We start from the raw sequence: 24933 nt of genomic DNA, 5'->3' as shown, positions 1-24933 counted from the left end.
GCGCCGTGTTCTTCCAACCATTGGATCTGTAGCCCCGAGTTTTATCTTTAATTTGGCGTTGGTTTCATCCAAATCACAGTCACAGATAAAAAGTTATGACTAAAATACCACAACCTGTCCAGTTTAATGCATATACATGAAATCTTAACTTAGTCGTTGCTTTGAGTCTAGTCACATAGTCTATCCACATGGTCATGACACAAGTTTTAGCATGTCCCCTACACTCACTAGTGGTAGCAAACACTTTGTGTACATGTCACCATGACCATGTCTTCGGTTAATGCATGAGTCATTTTCTGTCGTTCGAGTGGGGAATCCAATCTATTCTCAATCTTTTCCACCTTTTCTTCCATGTTGAATAGAGCTTGAGTCAAAATAAATAATAAAAAACTTATCCCTAATTTACCTTTTCACAGTACTTGGTCAAGGAGAGAAGGACGTTTAACCAAGGACAACCTCTTTGTTCAAGTTCAACTTTTTGATAAACTGGTCAGTCGGAAGGAAAAAGCTAAGAAGATAATGGCCACTCAAGAAGAAGTCAATAAGATTAAGAAATAAATGACAGGCGTGACTGAGGTGTTGACGACCTTAACCCTCTATATCAATGACCCTGTGAAGCAACAACAAATGGAGCTCATGCAAGAGAGCTTGAGAAAGGTATCTAATGATTACAGGATCCGTGGCATTAGCTCGCAAGGGGTCTCAGTGGACAAGGAGCTTCTTCTGCGGAAATTCAATGGCAATTACATCCCTATGTTTAAGCCAACTGACAATCCTTACTTTCATTGAAGAGCCTTAGAAACTGTAATGAACATGGGATTGATAAGAATATTTTTTACTCTTTGTTCTCGCTATCTGTTGAAACCATTTGTCAACATTGGTTCTTCTCCCTTGATAAAGAGAAGACCTCTACTTGGGAAGGAATAAGAAATGCTTTCATTAATAGATATAAGTGTAATATTCACACTGAAACCGACCATGGACAACTTGATATGCTAAAACAAAAGGAAAACGAAGGCTTCACATCCTTCTTCAAGAAGTGGAGGCAAACTTCCGCTAACATGATCAAAGTCCCTACTGAAAAAGAATCCGTGAGGATGTTCATAAAAAATTTACAAGAAAAGTATTCAAAACACTTAAAATATCAACACAACTTGAATACTTTCAAGGCTGTCTATGACATAGGCATCGAGAACTAAGACAACCTCACAAAGCAAAAAGATACTAACAATAGTAACCACAGTGGCTGAAAAGGAAAGAAAAACGACAATCCTTCTTCTTCCAAAAATGCCCACTCTAGTAACAATGTTAGTACCTTTAATCTCAGTGAAGTTTTAGCCATGTATGACCAAGGATCTAAGAAACAACTAAGAAATGACTTCACCCCCATTGGGATGAGCTCTGATACTACATTCGATCGACTCCATACTAAGGGAGTCATTAATCCCATTGGGCCTATTCAATATCCCACACCTAAAAAGAGATTTCCTAGTAGGAACCCAGATGCACATTGCAAATACCATCAAGGCAGGGGTGATTGTAGGCATCACTCAAAGAGCGCCTACATTAAGCATGTGGTGAATATGCTTGGCACTCATAGGAAGTGGGAATTGACATAATACGATTAGGGACAAATAAAGTAGGGAGCCGACAACAAGTTTATAAGGAACTTGTAAACCGTTCACGGATCATGAAAGGCAACCACCACTAGTAGAAAAAGGCTCATTTGCGTCACCATATTTGCGTCACTCATTCTAAAGAACGAAGCAAATGTGTATTTTTACCATCCTTTAAAGTTATTTGCGTCGCATGTTATTAAAGAAACGACGCAAAAGTCAAGTGTATGTTAGCTTTATATCATTTGCGTCGCTCTTACTTATTGAAGCGACGCATATAATAACCTTATTTGCGTCACTCATTTATTGACAAGCGACGCAAATAAGGGAGTGAATAAATTGCGTCACTCTTTTAATAAATGAGCGATGCAAATAACAAGTTTTCAGCATTTCAGATTTTGTTATTTGCGTCGCATTTTTATTATAAAGTGACGCAGATAACTCTGTTGCATTTTAGGTTATTCATTCTGCGCTTTTTTAACCTTAGCTTTTCACGCCTACCTTTCACTAATTCACTAAACAAAAAGAAAAAAAACAGAGTTGCTTCTATAGAAAACTACAATTCGACCTTTCAATCCAACAAATTCGCCCAAAAAACACCCACAAATTCGCCCAAAAAACTGCAATTCCCCAGCAAATTCAACATCCAAAATCGCAATCAAGTTCAACACCTATAATCGGCAGCAAATCCAAGCAATTTCGAGCAAAAATTTAGACCAAAAACCCTAATTAATTCGAACCCTTAATCCCCAGAAAAATTGATTATTTTCGACCAGAAATCCCCCATTTCGAGCAAAAAATGTACTCAATTCCATACGAATTCGAACCCTAGAAACCCCAAAAAATTCAATTAAAAATCCTGCTGAAAAAATTCGAGCAATAACTGAAATTTTCGAGTGGAAAAATCGCTTAATTTAGCCCCCAAAAACCCGAGGAAGTTCAAGCAAATTACAACAATGTTGAATTTTTGAATTTTCGAGTGGAAAAATCGCTTAATTTCGCCCCCAAAAATCGATTTCGGCTCGACATTGTTGAATTTTTGAAGTCAATTTCACCTATGGTAAGATTGCTTCTATTTATGTTCAATCTTTTCATGGTAGATAGAATGTAGCATTTAACTTGAACAATGACTTAGTTTAATTTCAGGTTTAGTGTTAGTTCACTAATTAGAAATTATATGGCAAATTTAATTGAATTTTTATAATTTCAGTCATTGAATTTCTAGAAACACCCAAGAAGTTGAATCTATAAAACTTTATTCTTGGTTGCAATGCCATAGGTGGGCGTTTGACTACTGTAACTTTTAAGAGAGTTTGAAATTTGTTGAATTAAAGAAGACAACTCCTTTTTCAGCTGCTGCGCTTGGCAATTTTCTTACTTTCAAATCTTTTGGGATTATTCCTTCATCTCAGTGTTTTCATTATTTGATCTGCATATCTCATCTGTGGCTGTCGTTTGCTCTTTAGTTTCTGAAGTGTTTAGTAATAATGTGAATTGCAGGGCTCCATTCATTTGATTTTATAGGACTTGGTTACAAAGTCGATTGGCCGGTCACTATCGTGCTGACCTCAAGTGCATTGAAAATATATGCTGAGATATTCACTTATCTCATACAGCTCAAGCTTGTTGTTCTGTCTTTGGCTGATGTATGGTGCTCTTTGAAGGTATTGATTTATTGAGCTGCTTATAGAATATTGGATGGTTTAAAGTAAATGATCTTTTGTAGGTAGAGCATATCATATATATTTGTAAAAGATATTAATTATGTGTTGACTTTGATCTTTATACCTGTCATGAACTCAAAACTCAAGAACCCAATTATCAAGGAGTAGGTTATTTCCCCATATACACATTTTTTATCCTTCGAATATGTGAATTCTCGTGTTCCCTCCAAATCACCATTTCATCACATCTGTTTTGATGGTTCTTATTCTGTTGGGTAATTGGGGCATTTATTGTTTATACTTAATTGCACTCCCTCTGTCCCAATATAGTTGCTACAAACACTTTTGACACGTGATTGAATGGAAGTGAGAATATAGAGACAAAACGTCCAAAATACATGCATCACCTAAATTGTGAATGACCACTATTATATACTTATATGCAGCATTTGTTTATTTGGTGCTCTTGCTTATGATATATGGTTGTAGATGTGTTGAAAAAACGCTATTAATGATCTAATTACATTACCAACCTTGGATAATGGCTTTTCGTTGCTTGTTTCTGCAGGTTTTTAAGCACCTAATCAGTGAGACTGATGAACAACATCAGCAGGCAAGAACAAAATTTAATTGCATCGTAAAATTGAGGTATTTATTCGATTGAAATGTCCTGAAAGCTTCTGTTTGCCTTATTTTGCTGTTGGTTGTTCTATTAACCATCTTCTTCAGAAGAAAACTCAAATCTGTGTTCAAAGTAGGAACCCTAGAATTATGTTTTATCATCTGCATTTCTGCATGTAGGCACCACCTATTAGTTTGGTGTAGCTACTAGTAGTTGATAGCTCAGAATTATTTCCACAGGGCCCCACTGCCCATTGTCACTGGATTAAATGTGCCAAGGGGGTGAGTGCCAATTTTGATCTTGCTTTTATGTGTGTGTCTGGGAGGGGGTGGGGTGCATTTGCCATTTGGAGTTAGTGTGGGAACTGGGAAGGGACCAAAATGTGGTTTCATTATTACTTGAAAAACCAAAGCTTTCTCTGATGGTATACTTTAGTACTCCAAATATATAAAAATCAAACTTCCTTGGAACATATGTATGGCCATTGTTTGGCTAGTTAAATTACAAGAAGCTTCACCTATCTTTTGTATAGAACTTACTACGAGACATAGAAAATTGCTTACCTGTGGCTTGGAGAGGGCCTGGGAGTTTTTTTTTTCTTTTTTTGTTTTTTTTTTGGGGGGGGGGGGGGGGTTAGAAACACCCAAGAAGTTGAATCTATAAAACTGTATTCTTGGTAGCAATGCCATGGGTGGGCGTTTGACTACTGTAACTTTTAAGAGAGTTTGAAATTTGTTGAACTGAAGAAGACAACAATCTACATAGAGCTCCAAGATAAGTTGTTACATAAAGAACTTGACGTTTTGGAAATTTTCTAGGCAAATAGTATAGATTTCTGGGCCTTCCATTTATTCCCTTACCAGCAGTAAGCAGTAGCTAAACAAGGCCTTTAATAAGACAATGCTTTCTACTTAGTTTTAATATGTAAATGGAAAACAACAATCAATTGTTTTGAAGTGGCTCTTACCTAAATGGCTGCTTCTTTGATATAAATGACAAAGCAATAGCCTTGTGTAATTCTGTTCTGTAACTAATCCCTACTATATCCTCTTTTTTATTCATGTTCTTGATCAATATATTTATAATCCAACTTACAATAGATTTCCACATTTATGTACAATCTCAAGTGACTCCACATAATCACAGGTTGATGACGTGGTTTACTGTTGCGTTTCAGGCATCAGGTTAATCATTTTGTCTCCACGTTGCAGCAATATGTGCTATCGCAGTTATCGGATGTATCCGGGAGTAGATTTTGCTTCTCCCGCGAGCATGAGGTTTGAGCCAGTGCTATAACCTATAAGTATACCTTGTTTCTTTTTCTGTCTTATGTCTCTTGGTTCTCTATAATAACATATTTCTATCTATTTTGATTTCTCTCAACACCCTTCAAAAAAAAAAAAAACCCTTGTTTGTCGGTTTGTCCCTTTCTTCTCTCCTTAGTTTGCATGGCAACATGAGGTACATCAGATGAATCAGTCAGGCATTTAAAGAGGAAATTATTGAAGCAGTTCTATCAGATTTACTCGTCTAGACTGCTTTATTTTAAATAAAACTAATATAGGTTGAAAAATAAAAATCAAGAGCTCTGAATACATTATAACTATACCAATTCTACTGATTTAACCCCCTACATTGTATTCTTATTCATAATGGCCTCACTGTATGATTATTTAGAGTTTTTAGTGGTTCAGAAATCTGAACAGTGGAAAGTGACACACGTTGCTTATCAAGGGGCTTGGGAGTTGACATAGTTGGGAGTTCACATAGTTGGTGGAAAGTGAAATCATAATTGGTTGTGTTGTGAGTTTGATTGTGGAATCTGATAGTGCAGTGTGTTTTCTGTATCCTTTCTTGCATTGTTAAACTCTCCTTTCACTGGTTCCAGAGGCCTTGAATATATCACCATGGCTCGGTATCACTGGGAGCCATTTCTAGTTGTGTGGTTTACTATGCGTAAATAGCCAATTTTGTGTACAGTGTAGTCTACTTTGTATTATTAAAACCACTTGCTATACTATGTAATTTCAATAGCTGCTCTTCCTGTTATACCATTCAATTCACAATGGTAATGAGTTTATTTGTATTTTGTTGTGAATGTCTATTTTAATGTGAATATGTAATGCAATTCTATCCCCGATAATATGTGTTTTTCTCTAATAGAATCTTTAGGTTTTATAATTTTTATAATTTTTATTGTAGTGTCCTCAACAATTGGGTGGACGTGAGTGTAGCTACTACGTCATGCGTTATATGTACGAAATACTTGAACATCACCATAGCAGTGAAGATCTTATTCAGGTATGAGTTGTCTAATATTTCATTTTTGTTTGATAAATACAATTTGATGTTAGCTACAATCTTGAATTAAAACTTTCCTCTTGTATATTTGTTGTGTTGATAGGATTTTTCAAGAACTACACCGTACACCGAGGAGGAGATAAATGAGATCCGAGATATTTTGGCAGAGTATTTTATTTGTAATGTTGAACTTTAGATTTACCACTTAGCGCATGTTTGACTCTTGTTTTGGATTATAGGCTTGAAATGAAGTAATTTGGTTAATTGGTGTTGGGATGATGAGTATAATGTCTATGATATTGAGATGTAAATTATTGGACAGGTTGTTAATATAATGCCGTCATTCCCAATTTTATGGGTAGGCCAAATTACAAAGGAGACTTTGCCGAAATTTACTTTTGCATTATTCAATAATATTGCATTTTAATTTCAGTTATATTAGCGTTAGCATATTACTTTATACCACTAGTAAGGAAAACAGGTACTACAAACATATACAAGGCAATTATTATATTATAATTAAAAAAAAATCACCTCATTTGCGTCACTCATTAAACAAACAAGTGACGCAAATACAGTAGTTTTGTATTGTCTACTCAGTTATTTGCGTCACTCCTATATAAACAAGTGACGCAAATAACAAAAAATAAGTTTATCGGAAGAGTCATTTGCGTCGCTTTTTTATAAAGGAGTGTCGCAAATAACAAAAAAGAAGTTTATCAGAAGAGTCATTTGCGTCGCTCTTTTATAAAGGAGTGTCGCAAATAACAAAAAAGAAGTTTATCTGAAAAGTGATTTGCTTCGCTCTTTTATAAAGGAGTGACGCAAATAACAAAAAATAAGTTTATCTAAAGAGTCATTTGCGTCGCTCTTTTATAAAGGAGTGACGCAAATAACAAAAAATAAGTTTATCAAAAGAGTCATTTGCGTCACTTGTTTATAAAGGAGCGACGCAAATGATTCTTATTTGCGTCGCGCCTAGAAGCGACGCAAATACACTATAAATGAGCGACGCAAATAAGCCTTTTTCTACTAGTGCACGAATAAAGGGACAAAGATAGGCGACAACGATTGACCCGTGAAGGTTACACCCCATTCATAATCCATGAGATTACTAACTCCATATGGTTTGAAACCACAAAAGGAGGATCGCGGATGATGGTACGAAGTGAGTCATGGAGTCACAATCGCCCGTATTGGCCTCTACCCGATTCTTATAGTGAAAAGCATTCCTGCGATCTCAAAGGCATGCAAACAAAATATTCAATTTGCTCCAAACTATTATTATGCTAAATTTGTTTAATATTAATGCAACATATAATTCTAGAATATGGTGATCACTTGATTAAACAACAAGATTAAAAAGGAACCTAAGCCGGTTGTCCAAATTATCTTATTAGGCGTGATTTTCAATTACATATTCCCTTTAACATGCTAGCAATATTAAAATAAAATAAGAGTAATTAAATTAATTAATTAATTACTCACATTCCACGCGTTCCTTTAAATTGCTACATCATGAATAAATTGTTAGTAATTTCAATAAAAAATATAAAGCAAATGAAAATTAAACTAAATAAATGTAGATTTGATTTGGTCTAAACCCTCAATTATTTGTACATTTCACACCTTGGTTTAAGGACAAAGCCTCGGGTTAAGTATGGACTCCTTGGAATTCTTAAGGGAAGAATGTTTTAATTAGGAATATAGGTGTAACGCTTAGAATATGAGAGAGAGAGAAGATAATGATTTTTGGTGTAAAAGAGAGAAAAAGAGAAGGATTTGATTCCCCGAACTGCAGAAATTAGGGTTTTATTTATAGGGAAATTGAGCAGGGGGAACACACGGAACCCTTAAAAGATAAAAACCCTAAAAATTAACACTGCGACACGGCAGAGAACACCGTGACACGGTGCCAAGCACCGTCAGACGGGGCACACTCCTGTGACACGGGGGAAAACAATGCGACGCGAGAAATATTTGACCTACGGGAAGTGAAAACACGTTAAGGGTTTACGCGGAAAAGACACGATAAAATTCAGTGACACGACACACGTACCATGACACGGAAGTATACATTGTGGCACAACACAGTACACCATGTCACAGTATAAGAAAATGCGGAAATTACACCGAAAAAGCACCGTGACACGCTGAGAAATATCGTGTCAAGGCTGCAGGTACCGTGCCACGGTGTAATTTGACGCGAAAAAGCTTCAAAAATAGCACCGTAACACAAAGTAAAGCACCGTGCCATGGAACCAGGCATTGTGCCAGGTAATCAGGCGCCGTGACACGGTGCTTTTGCATTGAGTGCGGTAATTCCTGTTTTTTAACATGTTTTTAAAATTGTGATAACTTTTGATCTGTAACTTGGAATAAGGCATATAATATATCATTGGAAAGCTTATCAATTCTCATTTCCATCCCAATCAGAATCAGGTCAAAATAACTTTTAGATTTTATGATATGGTCGTTTTAGTGGAAGGGTGTTGGTTTTGGAACGACTTTAGTGTTTTTCTCATATCCTTTTCGTTATAGATCAGAATTGGACTTATGATATATGGTTGGAGGGCTTATTAAAAGTACTATCCAACCAAATAATAATTGGATCAAAATTATATATCCATAAAATCAATTCCGCTCGGTTTTGTGATGTGGATACGAAAAGTGGAAAATAGGTTATGGTTTAGGGAAATGAGGTAGAAATTTGATTGGTTCATGAAATATATTGGATAGAACACCGATTTAAGCACTCCAAAGATTAAATACTCAACCCAACCAATAACAGCGATGAAAGGTGTTCATCATCGGGTTTGGATTTGGGGAAACATTTTTAGGTGTCTACAGAAGCCCCCACTTTGACTGAGTTTGTAGAAACGTCAGTTTTGAAAACGATAGTCAAAGTAGTCGATAGGGACGGAGAATGAATTAAGACGTTCTGCGATCCTAAATAACTCTGTTGATACTTGTAGAAAAATGTTAGTTCCGCAGATAAAAGAGTAAAGGGATAGAATGCGTATCTGTCACCAATGTATCGGTGACAAATGAATTTGATAACTTCCTATACTTGAAGGAATCAACTTGATGACGTTTGTTGAAATGCTTTCCATGCCTGAGGAAAGCCGACTGACGAGTTTGGTAGCTCTCTATGCTTGAAGAAATCTACCGGATAATACTTTCCATGCTTGAGGAAAGTCGACATATGAATTTGGTTGTTTTCTATGCTTGAAGAAATCCACCGGATAATACTTTCCATACTCGAGGAAAGTCGACAAATGATGAGATTTCAAGTCTCTGTGTACTGAGAACCTTGCGTCGTGAAATGATAGTGGTTCGATTGTCCCCGAACGTGGGCTGTAGATGGTCCGCTTGTCCCCGAACGTGGGATGTAATTGTTTCGCTTGTCCCCGAACGTGGGATGTAATTGTTTCGCTTGTCCCCGAACGTGGGCTGTAGATGGTTCGCTTATCCCCGAACATGGGTTGTAACCTTCACGGGTCAATCGTTGTTTCCTATCATTGTCCCTTTATTTGTGGTTGCCTTTCACCCTTCAAATATACAATCTTTTCTTGATAAACCACTTTGAGCCTCGTCTAACGGTAGACCTTTCTTTCTTCGACCCACATCTACCTAACCTTGGGATGGGATGGTGTGTAACTTGTGCAATTTCAAAAGCTTGAATGATTTCAAAAACTAAAAAAGCAATAAAAAAATAAATAAAAGTATACAAAAGGGCAAGTGTTCCAATGTCTTCGATATGAAAATATCTTTAATATGAACAAGTCTCAGATTGCGTCTCTTATCAAGTGCTCAGTACCGTGATTGAGACACATGACTGCGAAGAGAGTGATAGACCGCATGATTGGGATTGCCCACACTTATAAAAATAAAAAAGAAGAAAGCAAAAAAAAAAAGAAAGAGAGCAAAAAATATAAAAAAGAATTCAAAAATGAGAAAACTCAAGCCTAAAAATACAAGGATTCAAAAGCAAGGTTGCACACCTTGGGGGCTTATCGAGGGTCTTGAGCCTTTATCCCCTTCTTCTTCAAACCTTTAGCCTAACGTTACATCCCTTAAAAAAGACCTCTTTGAGGTGTACGCACACTTGTGCGAGGTTCGACTAGAGCTACGTAGGCAACCTCACATTGGGGTGCGGCCGTAATAAACATGCACTCATATTCACATTCACACACTCACACCATGATCATATCAAATGATCTCCAATGCTCATCCCTTTTCATTTAGAGCTAGACTTGGGGGCTTGATCCTTACATCATTAGCTTACCCTGCCTAAGAGTCACCACCATTTGACTCTTTTCAATATATTTTCCCACACTTAGCCCTTGCGGCCTAACTTTAGTATCACTTTCACACACATTAGAGATGCATGATCAAATAGTCCTTCCTTAGGTACCCTTTGTCATGAAATTTTAACACAACGCTGAACTATGCATTGTCATATCATCATCAATCCTTGTTGCATAACGAAGTATGAAGTTCTTAGCCTCTGTGTCTAAGTTACCAAAATATTTTCATCAAAGATAGCCTAGGATGAATTAATCCTTGCACCTTAAGAGATGGTATCAAATGACATTTGACTAAGCTCATTCAACATGCACCCTCAAACACTTTGATTCTTTTACGCGTCCTTCTTCTTTGGAAGAAAGTCGGTACCCTCCACATAAATGATGGAAAATTTTTGCTTTTTTGTATTTTTGAGTCGCACGATCACATTACAATGCACACACGAGTCATGTACACATTGAGTCATGTCATATTATCGCATCGAGTTAAGTCTACGCATACATGAGTCACATGAAGCGAGTCGTCATACCTTGAGTCATGTCAAGTCAATGATTCAAGTGACACTAAGTCTTAGGTCAACCCTAAAGAAAGATGAGCAAAGTCTTATAGTCCAAAATATAAGTGCGGATACATTGCAAAGAGCAAATGAGTAAGAATATTCTCGGATTTTTTCAAAAAATTGCGAATATGACCTCATGAGATTCCTCCAAGATAAGAGGAGTTTGAGCAAAATTATATGGATCAGTAAATTAGAGATGAAGAGCTTTAATTTACAAAATATTTGAGCGGATTTAGTTGAAAGGAAACGACCAAGTTCAAAGTTCGAAGCGAAACCAAGCAAAGAATAGCAGCAGCAAGGGCAAAATAGGGATGACTAAACTCCAGCGTAAGACGACAAGGCTGTCGCCAGGCGACAGAAGAAAAGTGCGGCGCCAGATAGTTCTAGCGAGCGCTGGTGCGGCGACACAATGCGTGTCCCCCATATGAGATTATGCGGACCTAGTGCAGCAATTTTAAGGTTCCTTGGTACGTCAGTTAGCCCCTATAAGCAATTTGAAATTATTGAGTAGTCGGCTTGATTACAATCGCAATAAGTGATTGACCTGATAAAAGATCGTCTCACTTAGCTTAAAGCACCTAAGCATTTGCTCATCGCTAGTGATTAGGGGATTTTTATCCGCCAATCACCGTCTGACAAGTGGACCAACCAGGTTCCGCCACGTGTCCTTCACGAAGGCCAACAGGAGCTTGCCACGTGTCAGTCACAGATACGTCCTCCATGGACCACTTAAGACACGCCACGTGTCCACCCATGCCAAGTGGGACAACCGGCCATCAAGGCCCAATTCAGTCTAGAGGCCCGATCAGCCCTAGGTTTACCTTAAACCTAAAGAGTTGCACGCTTCCTAAGGCTATAAATACTCGATTAATCCTCATTAATCAAACACCCGGATAATTAAGAGATCAAGCAGAGAAGAACAGACTTATTAACAACCGGCTAATCTCGCTAACAACGCAGATTACCAACACTAAGCACTCTCACCTAGAGAGATCTGATTACTTTAATTTCTGTATTGGTTACTCCTTAATCAGGTACTAACTTGACCGTTGGAGGCGGAGCTCTCAGGAGTCTCCGTTATTTTGCAGGTACAGGCGTCCGGTTCCAGTCTCGGAATTGTAACTCTCCCGCAGGACATCAGAAAACCCCGAAACATTTGGCGCCGTCTGTGGGGAGAGTACTTCAGAGATGGCATCCAAGTCTGTACCGATTCCAGAAGAGAGGCGTCCCCTAGACGACCCTCAAGTTCATTCGGACCATGATACCGAAAGTGAATTTGAAGTTGAAACTCATACAGCTCCAGACGGGACCCTAAGGGCCCGACGTACCCGTCATACCGAAATGAGGGAACGGGAGTATCTTCAAACAGGAAGCGAGCCAGCAGGCGCACCGCTTGCTCGGCAACAGCCGACTGATGGGTCTGCCCCCATCACAAGGAACGAACTCATGACCTTCATGAGGGATTTCAAGGGAGAGATCCAAGAGTTGATCAACAAAAAACCGCCTGCTTCAGTCAAAGAGCAGTCGGCCAAGAAACCTTCCACTTCACTAAAGAGGAAGTCAGTTGAAGGGCGAGAGGCGACTCCCCATCCTAAATTCAAGAAGCGGGAGCCGTCTGCTCTTGATTTCACAAAACTCCGTTATCCTACGGGAAATAGGAAACCGGTTCGTCATATTCAGGCGGACGGGTCAAAGCAAACGTTCACAGATGCTCGGCACCTGCTAGAGCAGAAGAAGAGTGACCGATTATCAGAGTCGGCATCTACTTCAAATTTTCAGGACAGTTTGCGAAATGCCTCGATGAGGCCAACTCAGTCGTACCATGAGAGTCAGTCAGGCGGCACCTCCTGTCAGTCCGGCTTTCATAGTGCCCAGGCGGTACCAAACTTACCATTTGTGCCGCAACAACAGTATTTTATGCAGCCACCTCCATTTGGTGGACCTGCAGCAAAAAACGTCCAACCTATGGACTGGCAGCTACGGCTGCTTAGACTTGGTGAACAGCCGACGGCTTTCTCCAAGGAAATTATTGAAGCCGCTCAGCCGGCCAAAGTAAAAAATATTCTAGTAGGCGCCTATGACGGCACTACTAACCCAGAAGACCATCTGATGGCATTCACCAACCTGATGTACCTTCAAGGGTTGGATGATCCCACTTGGTGCAAGTGTTTCCCAGCGACTCTCAAGGGAATTGCACAGCAATGGTTCGGCAACCTGCCGACTGGTTGTGTAAACAGCTTCAGGACGCTTGCTTACTTATTTGCCTCCAACTTCGCAATGAATATCCCTGCGAAGAAAACGACCCTTGATTTGGGAACAATTCAGCAGGGTGAAAAGGAGGGGCTTCGTTCCTACATCAGGCGGTTCAACCTGATGAGAATACAGATTCAAGGGTTACCGGATGAGGTAGCTTATACTGACTTTTTTAGAGGTCTCAAAGACGGGTCTACCTTCAAATTTGATTTAGTTCGAAAAAGGGTGGCGACTCTTCAAGAGGCCTTGATTGAAGCAGAAGCCTATATACAGGCAACTGATCTGTGTACGATGAAACAGTCGGACGGGAAGAGGTTCGACAATAGAGAGGGACGACAGAAACAGTCGTCCAACAAAGATGAAAAAAGAAAAGGGGTCTGGGCGGCTGATTCCTCTAAACAGCCGGCCCAGAAAAAGGAAAAAGAATTCAAACCATACTCCCCAAAGTATGTGTTTAACAAGGATAACCAATTTATCCTAAAAGAAATAAAGGGACGGCTCTCAATTGAGAAGCCGCTCCCCATGAAGGGTTCTGTGAGCAACCGGAACCAAGACAAAATCTGTGCTTATCACGATGACATTGGTCATCACACCAATGACTGCATCAGTCTCATGCGGTACCTAGACCGCCTGGCTGAGCAAGGTGATCTTGACACTTATGTCAAGAAATCTACGGGGAATACTTCCTCAAAAAAGCAGTCGGCCAAAAAGAATCAACAGGCCGACAGTTCCGATACAGATGATGCAGTCGTCTACACCATTGCAGGCGGCTTCTCAGGAGGCGGCCCCACTATTAGGGGCAACAAAGATAATATAAGACGTTTAGATGTAAATTCCGTTCACCAAGAACGGCCGTCTAAATATACATTTCCTGAGATTGTCATCACTGAAGAGGATCTAGGAGGAATAAAGGGGCCGCATGACGACCCTCTCGTAATTGAATGTAAAGTGGCCAACCAGAGAGTTGGTCGAATCCTCATAGATACCGGGAGCTCTTCAGATCTCATCAGCAGCAAATGTCTGTCAAAACTGAAATATCAGACGGACTGCATACATCCAGCCTCCCACCCTTTAATAGGGTTTGGGGGAGGAGTCGTCCACCCACTGGGACGAGTAGATCTACCCATCCGCCTGGGCGAAAAAGGGGAAGGACGACACATGGTAGTCCGGTTCCTAGTGGTAGAAGAACTCTCTGCCTACAACATGATTCTGGGTCGACCAACCCTGAATAATTCCAAGGCTGTTATAATCCCGTCACTTATGCTGATTAAGTTTGAAAGGGACAATGGAACAGTCGGCTCCCTTAGGGGAGATCAGAGGATGGCCCGAGAGTGCTATCTCTCGGATGTCAAGCCCACTGCTATGGCCACTGGGTCAAGTGGAGAAAAAACAGACCTTGACAATGTCAAGGAAAGTGCGCCTGTTCAAGAAACAGGCGACAGAAAAAGAAAGGCGCCCCAGACTGAGTCCGCAAGAAAAGCAAGAAAATAGAAATCATTGGCAGGGGACCGGCCGGATGAGTTCCGCCCTCAGCCGGCTGGAGAGCATGCGGACCTGATATTAGACGACTCCCATCCTGACCGAACAGTCAAAGTAGGGACGACTGCTCTGAGAAACCTTGGGGACGACTTTCACAACTTGTTGAAAGAATACAAGGACATCTTTGCATTTGAAGTCCATGAAATGCCAGGCATTAGTCCTGATCTGGCAGTACATAAACTCGCTGTGGATCCGAAAAAGAAGCCGGTACGACAAAAGAAACGGAACCATGGTGAAGAAAGAGGTCAGGCGGCAGCCGCCGAAGTCAAAAAATTACTTGATGCAGGGTTCATTCGGCAATGTTACTTCCCAGATTGGGTTGCAAATGTGGTACTTGTTAAAAAGCCGAATGGCACCTGACGAATGTGTGTAGACTACACAGACTTGAACAAGGCGTGCCCCAAAGACAGTTACCCTCTGCCTAAAATTGATAACCTGGTCGACTCAACAGCCGGCCATGCCTTGATGAGTTTTATGGACGCCTATTCTGGTTTTCATCAAATTCCTTTATGGAAGAAAGATCAGGAGAAGACGGCCTTCGTCACTGATCAGGGATTATACTGTTACACGGTCATGCCGTTTGGTCTTAAGAATGCCCCGGCTACCTTCCAACGAATGATAAACACAGTGTTCTTTGATCAGATTGGGAGAAACGTCGAGGCATACATTGATGATATGATTGTCAAGACTAAACTTCAGAAAGATCATCTGACGGACCTCCGAGAAACTTTCGCCACACTCAGGCGGCACCATGTCATGCTCAATCCCAAGAAATGTGTATTTGGAGTTGAGTCTGGGAAATTTCTCGGATTCCTTATCAACCAGAGAGGAATAGAGGCGAACCCCGAGAAGGTACAGGCGGTCATTGACATGCAGTCGCCTCGTACCGTTCGAGAGGTTCAGAAGTTAACAGGTTGTCTGGCGGCCTTGGGAAGATTCCTAAGCCGATCAGGCGACAAATGCCTATACTTTTTCCAGGCAATTAAGAAAAAGGCAAGGTTTGAATGGGGGCCGGATGCTGAGGCCGCCTTCCAGAAATTAAAGGTTCACTTGCATTCCTTGCTGAGGCTGGTCAGCCCTTTGCCCAAGGAAAATCTGTACATGTACCTGGCCGTCTCTGATCATGCGTTAAGCGCGGTGCTACTTGCTGAAAGGGACGGCTGTCAACTTCCGGTCTACTTTGTCAGTCACGTACTGAAAAATGCCGAGTTGAGGTATCCCCTAGTGGAGAAATTTGGTCTTGCACTCTTCATGGCTGTTAAAAAATTGAAGCCCTACTTTCTGGCACATGCAGTCGTCGTGTATACCGACCAACCGATCAAGCGGCCCCTTACCACCATGGAGTCCTCCGGACGAATGATCAAATGGGCCATAGAAATGCAGAGTCTCGAAGTTACTTTCGAGCCTAGAAAAGCAGTGAAGGGGCAAGCCTTTGCTGACTTTATTGTAGAGATGACTCGTCCTCCAGACTCTCAAGTTCCAGACCAAGTCTGGAAGGTATATGTGGACGGAAGCTCTACTTCAAACGGTTGTGGAGCAGGCGTCGTATGTCAATCTCCAGAGGGCGACAGGTTCGAGTATGCTCTACGCTTCAGTTTCCAGGCTTCAAACAATGAGGCAGAATATGAAGCTTTACTAGCCGGGATCCGCATGTGTAAGGCGGCCGGAGAAAGGAAAATAGACGCCTGTTCTGATTCACAACTGATAGTGAGTCAGTACAATGGCGAATACGAAGCAACACATCCGGCCATGATCAAGTATTTACAGGCGGTCCGACAAGCAGTCGGCTCCCTTGAGGATTTCCATCTGATCCAAGTGCCGAGATCCGAAAACAACCAGGCAGATGCACTTTCGAAATTAGCATCGTCCGCCTCCTCCGATACTCCTCGAACTGTGTTTTGGGAAGTAATGGAGAAGAGAAGCATCGAGGAAAATCCTATTGGAATTCTAGACAGAAGCTCAACCTGGATGGATTCAATCAGGGCATATCTAACAAACGGTACACTGCCGGATGATCCTCAACAGGCGGCAGCATTGAAAAAACGAGCCTCCTGTTTTGAAATGATACAAGGAGAACTTCACAAGAGGGGGCACCTTCAACCCTTCTTAAAGTGTGTTACTCCCGAAAAGGGACGAGAGATACTAGATGATCTTCACTCTGGTTTCTGTGCTTCCCATATAGGTGGTAGGATGCTTGCCCAAAGGGCAAGGCGGCAGGGCTACTTTTGGCCTACTTTGGAAGCAGATGCAATGGAGATGGTGAAAAAATGTGACAAGTGCCAAAGGTTTGGCAAATTAATTCACCGTCCGGCTACTGACCTCACTACCATTCACAGCCCACTACCGTTTGCTAAGTGGGGCATGGACATTCTGGGGCCATATACGCCTGCTACAGGCGGCAGAAGGTATATACTTGTTGCCGTTGACTACTTCACTAAATGGGTAGAGGCGGATGCTGTAAAGGGAATCAAGACGAAAGATGTAATTTCATTCATTTGGAAAAACGTCATCACTCGGTTCGGGGTTCCCATGTCTATGGTTTTTGATAATGGTCCCCAATTCGAGACGCCTGTTCTCAAAAGCTGGTTGGGAGACCAAGGAATTGCACATTACTTTGCATCTGTCGGCCGTCCACAAGCAAACGGCCAGGTAGAAGCCTTTAATAAAATCATCTCAGACGGCCTCAAGAAAAAGATTGAACGAGCAGGCGGCCTATGGGCAGATGAACTACCACATGTTCTTTGGGCCATTAGGACGACTGAAAAAGGGGCGACTGGAGAAACTCCCTTCCTCCTAACTTATGGTGCAGAAGCTGTTCTTCCAATAGAACACTACGAGCCGACTCTTCGAGTAATGCTATATGACGAAGAGGCAAACTGGGAAGCTATGCGCCTGACATTAGACTCACTTCCTGAAAAGAGGGGCAATGCTGTTTTGCGCCATGAGATCTATCGCCTGAGAATGACTAGATCATACAACAAAAAAGTACACAGGCGTCCACTCAAAGTAGGGGACTTTGTACTTAGAAAAATGGAAGCAGTTGGTAGGGCTAATGAGTCTGGCAAACTAACTCCCAACTGGGAAGGACCCTACCGAATCTATGAGGAAGTCAGGGACGGTACCTACCGTCTGGAAACACCAGGCGGACAACCGTTGCCTCGAACCTGGAATGTAGATAACCTTAAAAAATATTTTTTCTGAATGATGTAAAGTAAAGAGCTACTTAATAAAGTTTGCACTTACTATTCAATTTTGTATTACGAGGGGCATGCCGTCTGTACCTTTACAGTCGGCTACTCTCCATTGAGTTTTTCACTCTATCTTTAGAGGGGCATGCCGTCTGTTCCTTTACAGTCGGCTACTCTCCATCGAGTGTTTTACTCACCATACTTAGCTAAAAAGATTAGGGCCTGGCCGATCCTGTACCTAACAGGCGGCTACCCTTCTTTTACTTAGCACCTACGTTCACCAAGAACTTACCAAGGCCACTGGCCGAATGATCAGACCAGGCGCCTAGTCAACTGATCCAAACTTTTAAAAACTAATCCGACCTGTCCCAACATTATAGCAGGCGTCCGGCGGCATCCATTAGGATGAAATTCGTCGCAGAGAGCAGCTCCCTTTTGGGTGGAACATTGTTCTATAAACTAATTACACGGCACCTATACGACTGTCCCAAAGGGCAACCACGTAGCCGTTTTTGAGACAAAGATAACTCTATCACTAACCAAACCAATGGTAGCAGTTGACATCTGAGTCAGATAACCGCCTGTATTACTTGGGATAAATGCAGGGGGTACCTATTGAGTTAATAGCCAACAAACATTGGCGAATCAAGGGGTCTAGCCGGCGTACGCCGCCTGGTACCTCTACTTCTCAAACAAAAGTGACGGCGACTGAGTAACTCCAAAGTTAACTCATAGTCACTCCTTCAAATTTGGTATGGAACCTAAAAAGTTTGGGTCGTCCGCCTGTTTTTAACAAACAAGGGCACTCGAACTCTTATTCCTACTGGATAACCTATTAAGTTAATAGCTTACATTGGTGAATCAAGGGGTCTAGCCGGCCTACGCCGCCTGATACCTCTACTACTCAATCAAGATTGTGACAAAGACTAAGTAACTCCTATGTTAACTTAATAGTCACTCAAACTTAGTATGAAGCCTAAAAGGTATGAGTCGTCCACTTGTTTTTAATAAACAAAGGCTCTCAACCAATACTCTTGCTAGGTTAAAAAATAACGAGTTTAAAGCCAACATTGGCAATAAAGGGAAACAACCGGTACCAACCGCTTGTTTTCCTACTTAAATTCCTTGGCTACTAGGTAATTCTATTTACTTGGTCAAATTGAATAAAGAGTTCGAATACCGATTGATAAAATGGCCGACTAATCATCTATCCTGGAAACAGACAACCAGTCGTCCAGGGGCATAGGCGGCATACTTACCTGTCTTAACGTTTGGCCATACACAACAGTCGGTCAAGTGAGCAAATTTCAAATACTTAGACAAATTTGAACAAAAACAAAATATTTGATTAAAATGAGCCGGCCATAAAAGGCCAGCAGAATATTCAAAACCCCGGCCCCCTGGCCGGGTAATTACAAAGCAAACGGCACGCAGGCCGTGAAAAGAAAAATATACTTAAAGCTTAAGAAGGGGGCAGTTCAGTATCAGCAGCAGCCGCCTGGTCAGCACTCTTCTTGCTGGACTCGGCCTTGGCTGCATCATCTTTTGATGCCTTACCCCCAAGTGGCACAAGCGCCACAACCGGCTCTTCCTCCTCCAACGCAACGTCCATCGCCTCTTCTTCAGCAGCCGCCAGGATCTGTTGATTATATATTTCCGAACACTGGCGGTACGTTCTTTCCCATGAGGCAAAGTCGGCACTGGGGAACAGTCGCTCCCAGGTCATGCGTTGGATTTGGGCGGAGTCTTCCACCATCTCCCGGACGAGCTCTTGTTTCTCTTGCTCGGCCTTGTCCGAGAGCTCTTGGGTAAGACTCTTCTCCTGGTTCACCAGGCGTTCTTTTACGTTAGCCAAAGATTTCTCCATGGCCTCGTAAGAGTGCATTTTTTGGCGAAGGGGTTTCAGCTCGGCTTTAAGTTTGGTGACGGTCCCCTCCAGCTCGTCAACCTTCTTTTGGGCCGCCTCTAGCTGAGCCCGAACAGCGGCGGTCGCCTGCGCCTGATAATAAAGAAGATCAATGGTCAGTACTTCATTTTGGGCAATTTGAAACATTGCCTTATCACAGCTGGAGGCGGCCATAGCCTTTGCGGCCTTTACCTCTTTGTTTTTCCGATCAATCGGCTTGCGAAGGCTGTTGACTCGGAGCAGGGCCTAAGTACAAAGAAAAACAGGCGTCAGTTTCCAATCAAAAGAGTTAACAGGCGTCCTGGAACTCAAAAGCTCAAAAAGGTGCTAAGTATACCTCAGCTAGGATCCCTGAAATTCCATCGAGGTCAAGGGTGCCGGCACCCTTGACCGCCTCCCTGTCAGAGGGAGGAACTACTTTAACCATTGACTTGGCTACCTCAACCAAGTCAAGTCCCTGGGGGCCGGCTGCATTAAGTAAAAGGATAAAACAAGTTAGACTTAATCAAGAAAGAAGCAAGGGTGAGTTTTTTACAAGTGAGGGTCCATACATCTAGGCGGCCCCGCCTGGGTTTTCGAAGAAGTGGCCGGCTGCTTCTCAGCCGCCACTGTTTTCCTGGAAGACCCAGGAGAGCTGGCAACAGTCGTCCTCCGGGCCTTAGGGTCCGGCTGTTGCGAGGAAGAAGCCCTTGGAGTGCCAGACTGAAAACAAAAAGAGTTAGTATATGCATAATACAACTAAAAGGAGAAGAGTTTTCAAAGCCTACCAAGGGTGCCTCCTTGCTGGGGGAGTCGACATACGACTGCTTCATTAGTGAGACCCGCAGCATGGCCGCCGCAGTCTTAGATGCTGTTATTTTACTCATGGCGTCGGCTGAAAGAAATAAACAGCAAAGTTAGTAAAAATCCCAAGTAAACAAGGCGTGAAAAAACAGAGTATTCGTCAGGCCGGCTACCTCTAGAGCACCGACTGCCGAGGCCACAGGCGGCCAAGAAGTACTCGTCATAGAGCCACTTGAAGCTCGGGACGCAATTTAGGGGTACTTGCTCTCGTACCCCTGAAGTAGAGTTCACCCTAGTCTCTACTTTGAAGAGTCCTTTGTCTAGGATCTCTTTTTTAGCCTTTGGGGGAACAGGCGGCATGCTGCGGCCGCCTGCGAGAAGAGGCGGATCCCTGTTCCACTTGTTAAAACGTTTGTTCAGCTCCGTGTCTGAACTCTCGATAATAAGGAAGGTGTTCCGCCAATCCTTCCATTTGTTTGCCTTACCTCTCGTCATGAGGTAACCCCTATGGCTTGTTAGTTGATACCAGCCGGTACCTCCCGACTTAGGGGTCCGGCTGAGATAGTTCATATGGGCGAAAGCCTCAAAACTTGGCTCCACCCCGTTCAATTCGCACCCGGCCACATAGCCGAGTACGTTTACCCAAGAGTTGGGGGCTAACTGCCATAACCCCAGATCATACCCATCTAAAATCCGCTGAACAGCCGGATGTAATGGGAAGCGCAGTCCAGCTTTGATGGCCGCCACATAGCAGCCAAAGCAGCCGTCACCATAGCTGGTACCAGCCGGCCAGACGACAGTATCTTCTGGATCCGGCACAAACAGTAAATACTCCGGGCCCATTTTGTGGTTAGCAATAAAGCTCGCCACGTTGTCTCGCATGGTTGCAATCCGGCCCCGGGGCACCCTGCAGTAGTAGGGGGCGTTTTCCTCTCTGTAAGAGGCGGACGGCTCTGCCCAATTATCCCCCTTCTCCACTGCATGAGAACTTCTCGCCTCTTGTAGGCGGCTATGTTTTTCTTCTGAGCCAGAAGAACTATGGTCAGAAGAGCTGGATTCGGACTCGTCCCCTGACGAGTCCGAAGAGGACGACTCCTCCCCTCTCCTAGAGGGGCCCGCCTCCTCTCCCTTAGAAGGAGCAGAAGGAAAATTAGACATGTCCACGGTTAGATGAGAAGGGAACACCTTGGTCCCTCTCTCAGAACTGTCAGCTTGACAGTCGCCTCGTTCCACATCTGGCGCCTGGTCAGATGTTTCGCTAAGGAGCACCCTTTGGGAGGAGCCGTCTGAGTTTGATATCATAGCAGTCTTTTTTGTTCTGGCCATCACGTTCTGCATAGACACAGATTCAGTCGGACTTTGTATAAAGGGCAAAGATGGGTCCAGAAAAGGGCAGGCGGCACTCCTAGTCCTAGATTCAGCCGTCCCCGGTGACCGGCTGATCACTAACTTAGGGCGTGTCGTGTGCTTCCATGGTGCCATTTCAAAAAATAAAAAGAAAATTAAGAGTAAGAGAACTGAGTTACCTGAACGGGTGACGGTTGATGAAGTCCTGGAAGTTCGGGTCAGTCGGCTTGTCAGAACAGGCGGTAGGCAGAAAAAGTCCGAAAATGTCAGAGCAAGTTCAGGGGTCCGAATGTTCTCGCAAAAGTTCTCAAATGTGAAAATGACCGAAGTCAGCACTTCCTTTTATAGGCAAAATGAGAAGGCGAAGGGTCGCTTCCGAATTCAAATTTGGGCGGGAAAATCTCTCGGCCGTCTACAAGGTGACACCTGTAACGGGCCGTCGCCTGTCACCGTGCGACACCTGTCACAGGCGACACGTGACCAGTCGCGTGCCACCTGTGAGGGGCAAATGATTAGGGGATTTTTATCCGCCAATCACCGTCTGACAAGTGGACCAACCAGGTTCCGCCACGTGTCCTTCACGAAGGCCAACAGGAGCTTGCCACGTGTCAGTCACAGATACGTCCTCCATGGACCACTTAAGACACGCCACGTGTCCACCCATGCCAAGTGGGACAACCGGCCATCAAGGCCCAATTCAGTCTAGAGGCCAGATCAGCCCTAGGTTTACCTTAAACCTAAAGAGTTGCACGCTTCCTAAGGCTATAAATACTCGATTAATCCTCATTAATCAAACACCCGGATAATTAAGAGATCAAGCAGAGAAGAACAGACTTATTAACAACCGGCTAATCTCGCTAACAACGCAGATTACCAACACTAAGCACTCTCACCTAGAGAGATCTGATTACTTTAATTTCTGTATTGGTTACTCCTTAATCAGGTACTAACTTGACCGTTGGAGGCGGAGCTCTCAGGAGTCTCCGTTATTTTGCAGGTACAGGCGTCCGGTTCCAGTCTCGGAATTGTAACTCTCCCGCAGGACATCAGAAAACCCCGAAACAGCTAGCACTGACGTAATGGTTCACAAAAAGCAAAAGCGTTAATGTACTGGCACAGCTGCAATTTCAGCAAGTATCTACAACAGCAAAATTCAAGTAGCATTAAGGATCAACAAACTTTGGTCTTCAGTAGTTTCCTTTGGAATATTATCACAACAACTGAGGATGACTTCAAGTGAAGTTATCTTCAACAGCATTCGCTAAGATTGTGGAGGTTGTCACTAAGATTTTGAGAAGATAGCACGAGATGGGCGGTCTTCGACAGCATTCGCTAAGATTGTGGAGGTTGTCACCAAGATTTGAGCAGATAGCACGAGATGCGCGGTCTTTGACAACATTTACTAAGATTGTGGACCAGATTTGAGAAGATAGCACGAGATGGGTGATCTTCGATGGCATTCGCTAAGATTGTGGAGGTTGTCATTAAGATTTGAGAAGATAGCACGAGATGGGCGGTCTTCGATGACATTCGCTAAGATTGTGGAGGTTGTCACCAAGATTTAAGAAGAGCGGTTCGTGATGAGGCAGTCTTCAATGACTTTTGCTATGATTGGGAAGGTTGTCACTATGATTCAAGAAAAAGGCTCGAGATGTAGCAGCATTGATCGACGACATTCCCTAGCTTGTGGAGGGCTGTCACAAACACCCAGAGGTGATTTTAAGAGAAGTTATCTTCGATGGCATTCCCTAGCTTGTGGAAGGTTGTCACTACAACAAATGCAACAAATCGGTTACCCTCAAAGACGTGTGCTCGACGGTGCAAGATGCGCGAACTCTCTTATCTCTTTAACTAACGCTAGTTTGCAGATATCGGCGTTACAAGAATGATTTAGGATCGCAGAACGTTCTGAATCATTCTCCGTCCCTATCGCTACTTTGACTTTTGTTTTCGAAACTTGCGTTTCTCCAAACTCAGTCAAAGTGGGGGATTTTGTAGACACCCATTTGTGTCTCCCCAAAACCAAACCCAGTGATGAACACCTTTTGTGTCGAATCATAATCGAATGAAGTGAAAGTGTGGAAAGTCTAGCAATGAGGATGTTTTTATTAAAATATCTCTTCATTCTCTTTTCGATAACCTACACTATGTTATGAAAATAGCCAATCCAGTTTAATTTTGTCAATGACAAGGGCCCAATAACAGTATAGTTGGGTCGGGTTCGAAAAGAGCTTTCCAAAGATATATTATATGTCCAATTCCGATGAATATTGAGGAAGTTATGGCCAAAATACTAAAATAGGCCCGGTTTGGTTCTTATATGCGGCCCAATGATCTAGAGGAGGGCCTATTATTAATTATCATTCCTAAAGCTATTTGGATTGATTATAGTCTTCCATAATACACTATAAGGTTCTTTTGAATCCTAATAGAGTTAGGATTGATAATTATGTTTCAAAGAGTTTGAAATTGAATAAAACTACTCCATTTAAGAATCCTTGTTTTGTACGAGATGAAATATGTTCAGATATTATTTTTGTTCTTCATAATATTTATACAAATTTTATACGGTTTGACAGATCTTGAAATTATATTTCCAATGATATATTATAATATTAATTTCGAGCTATAACGAAAAAGATATGAATGGAATATGAAACTATATCTAAAACTGACACCCTTCCACTATTTCGACAATATCTTTTTATTTACAAAATATTTTAATCTGATTCTTATTGGGTTTGAAATTATACTTCAAGATCTTTCCATTGACATATTATATACCTTATTTAGACTTCTAGGTCAAAAGATATGATAAAAACAAATTTGGCCAAAACTGTCTTGCAG

At 42.2% G+C, this 24933-nt stretch overlaps 1 long non-coding RNA gene across 2 annotated transcripts; it reads left to right on the top strand.

The window, feature by feature from the left end:
* Positions 1-1973: 1973 nt before the first annotated feature.
* LOC110734070 lies at positions 1974-6578 on the top strand. 2 transcript variants are annotated; one of them, XR_002513763.1, is made up of 6 exons: positions 1974-2676; positions 3117-3280; positions 3849-3928; positions 5080-5205; positions 6105-6203; positions 6307-6578. It is a non-coding gene; the product is annotated as an uncharacterized LOC110734070 (long non-coding RNA). The 2 variants fall into 2 exon arrangements; XR_002513762.1 differs by having other exon boundaries at positions 1977-2676; positions 5080-5179.
* Positions 6579-24933: the final 18355 nt, after the last annotated feature.

The sequence above is a fragment of the Chenopodium quinoa genome, unplaced genomic scaffold (assembly GCF_001683475.1).
Source record: "Chenopodium quinoa cultivar QQ74 unplaced genomic scaffold, ASM168347v1, whole genome shotgun sequence".
In the NCBI taxonomy this organism is placed as follows: domain Eukaryota; kingdom Viridiplantae; phylum Streptophyta; class Magnoliopsida; order Caryophyllales; family Amaranthaceae; genus Chenopodium; species Chenopodium quinoa.
The sequence above is the reverse complement of the archived record's forward strand: the minus strand, read 5'-3'. Positions and strand labels throughout refer to the sequence as shown.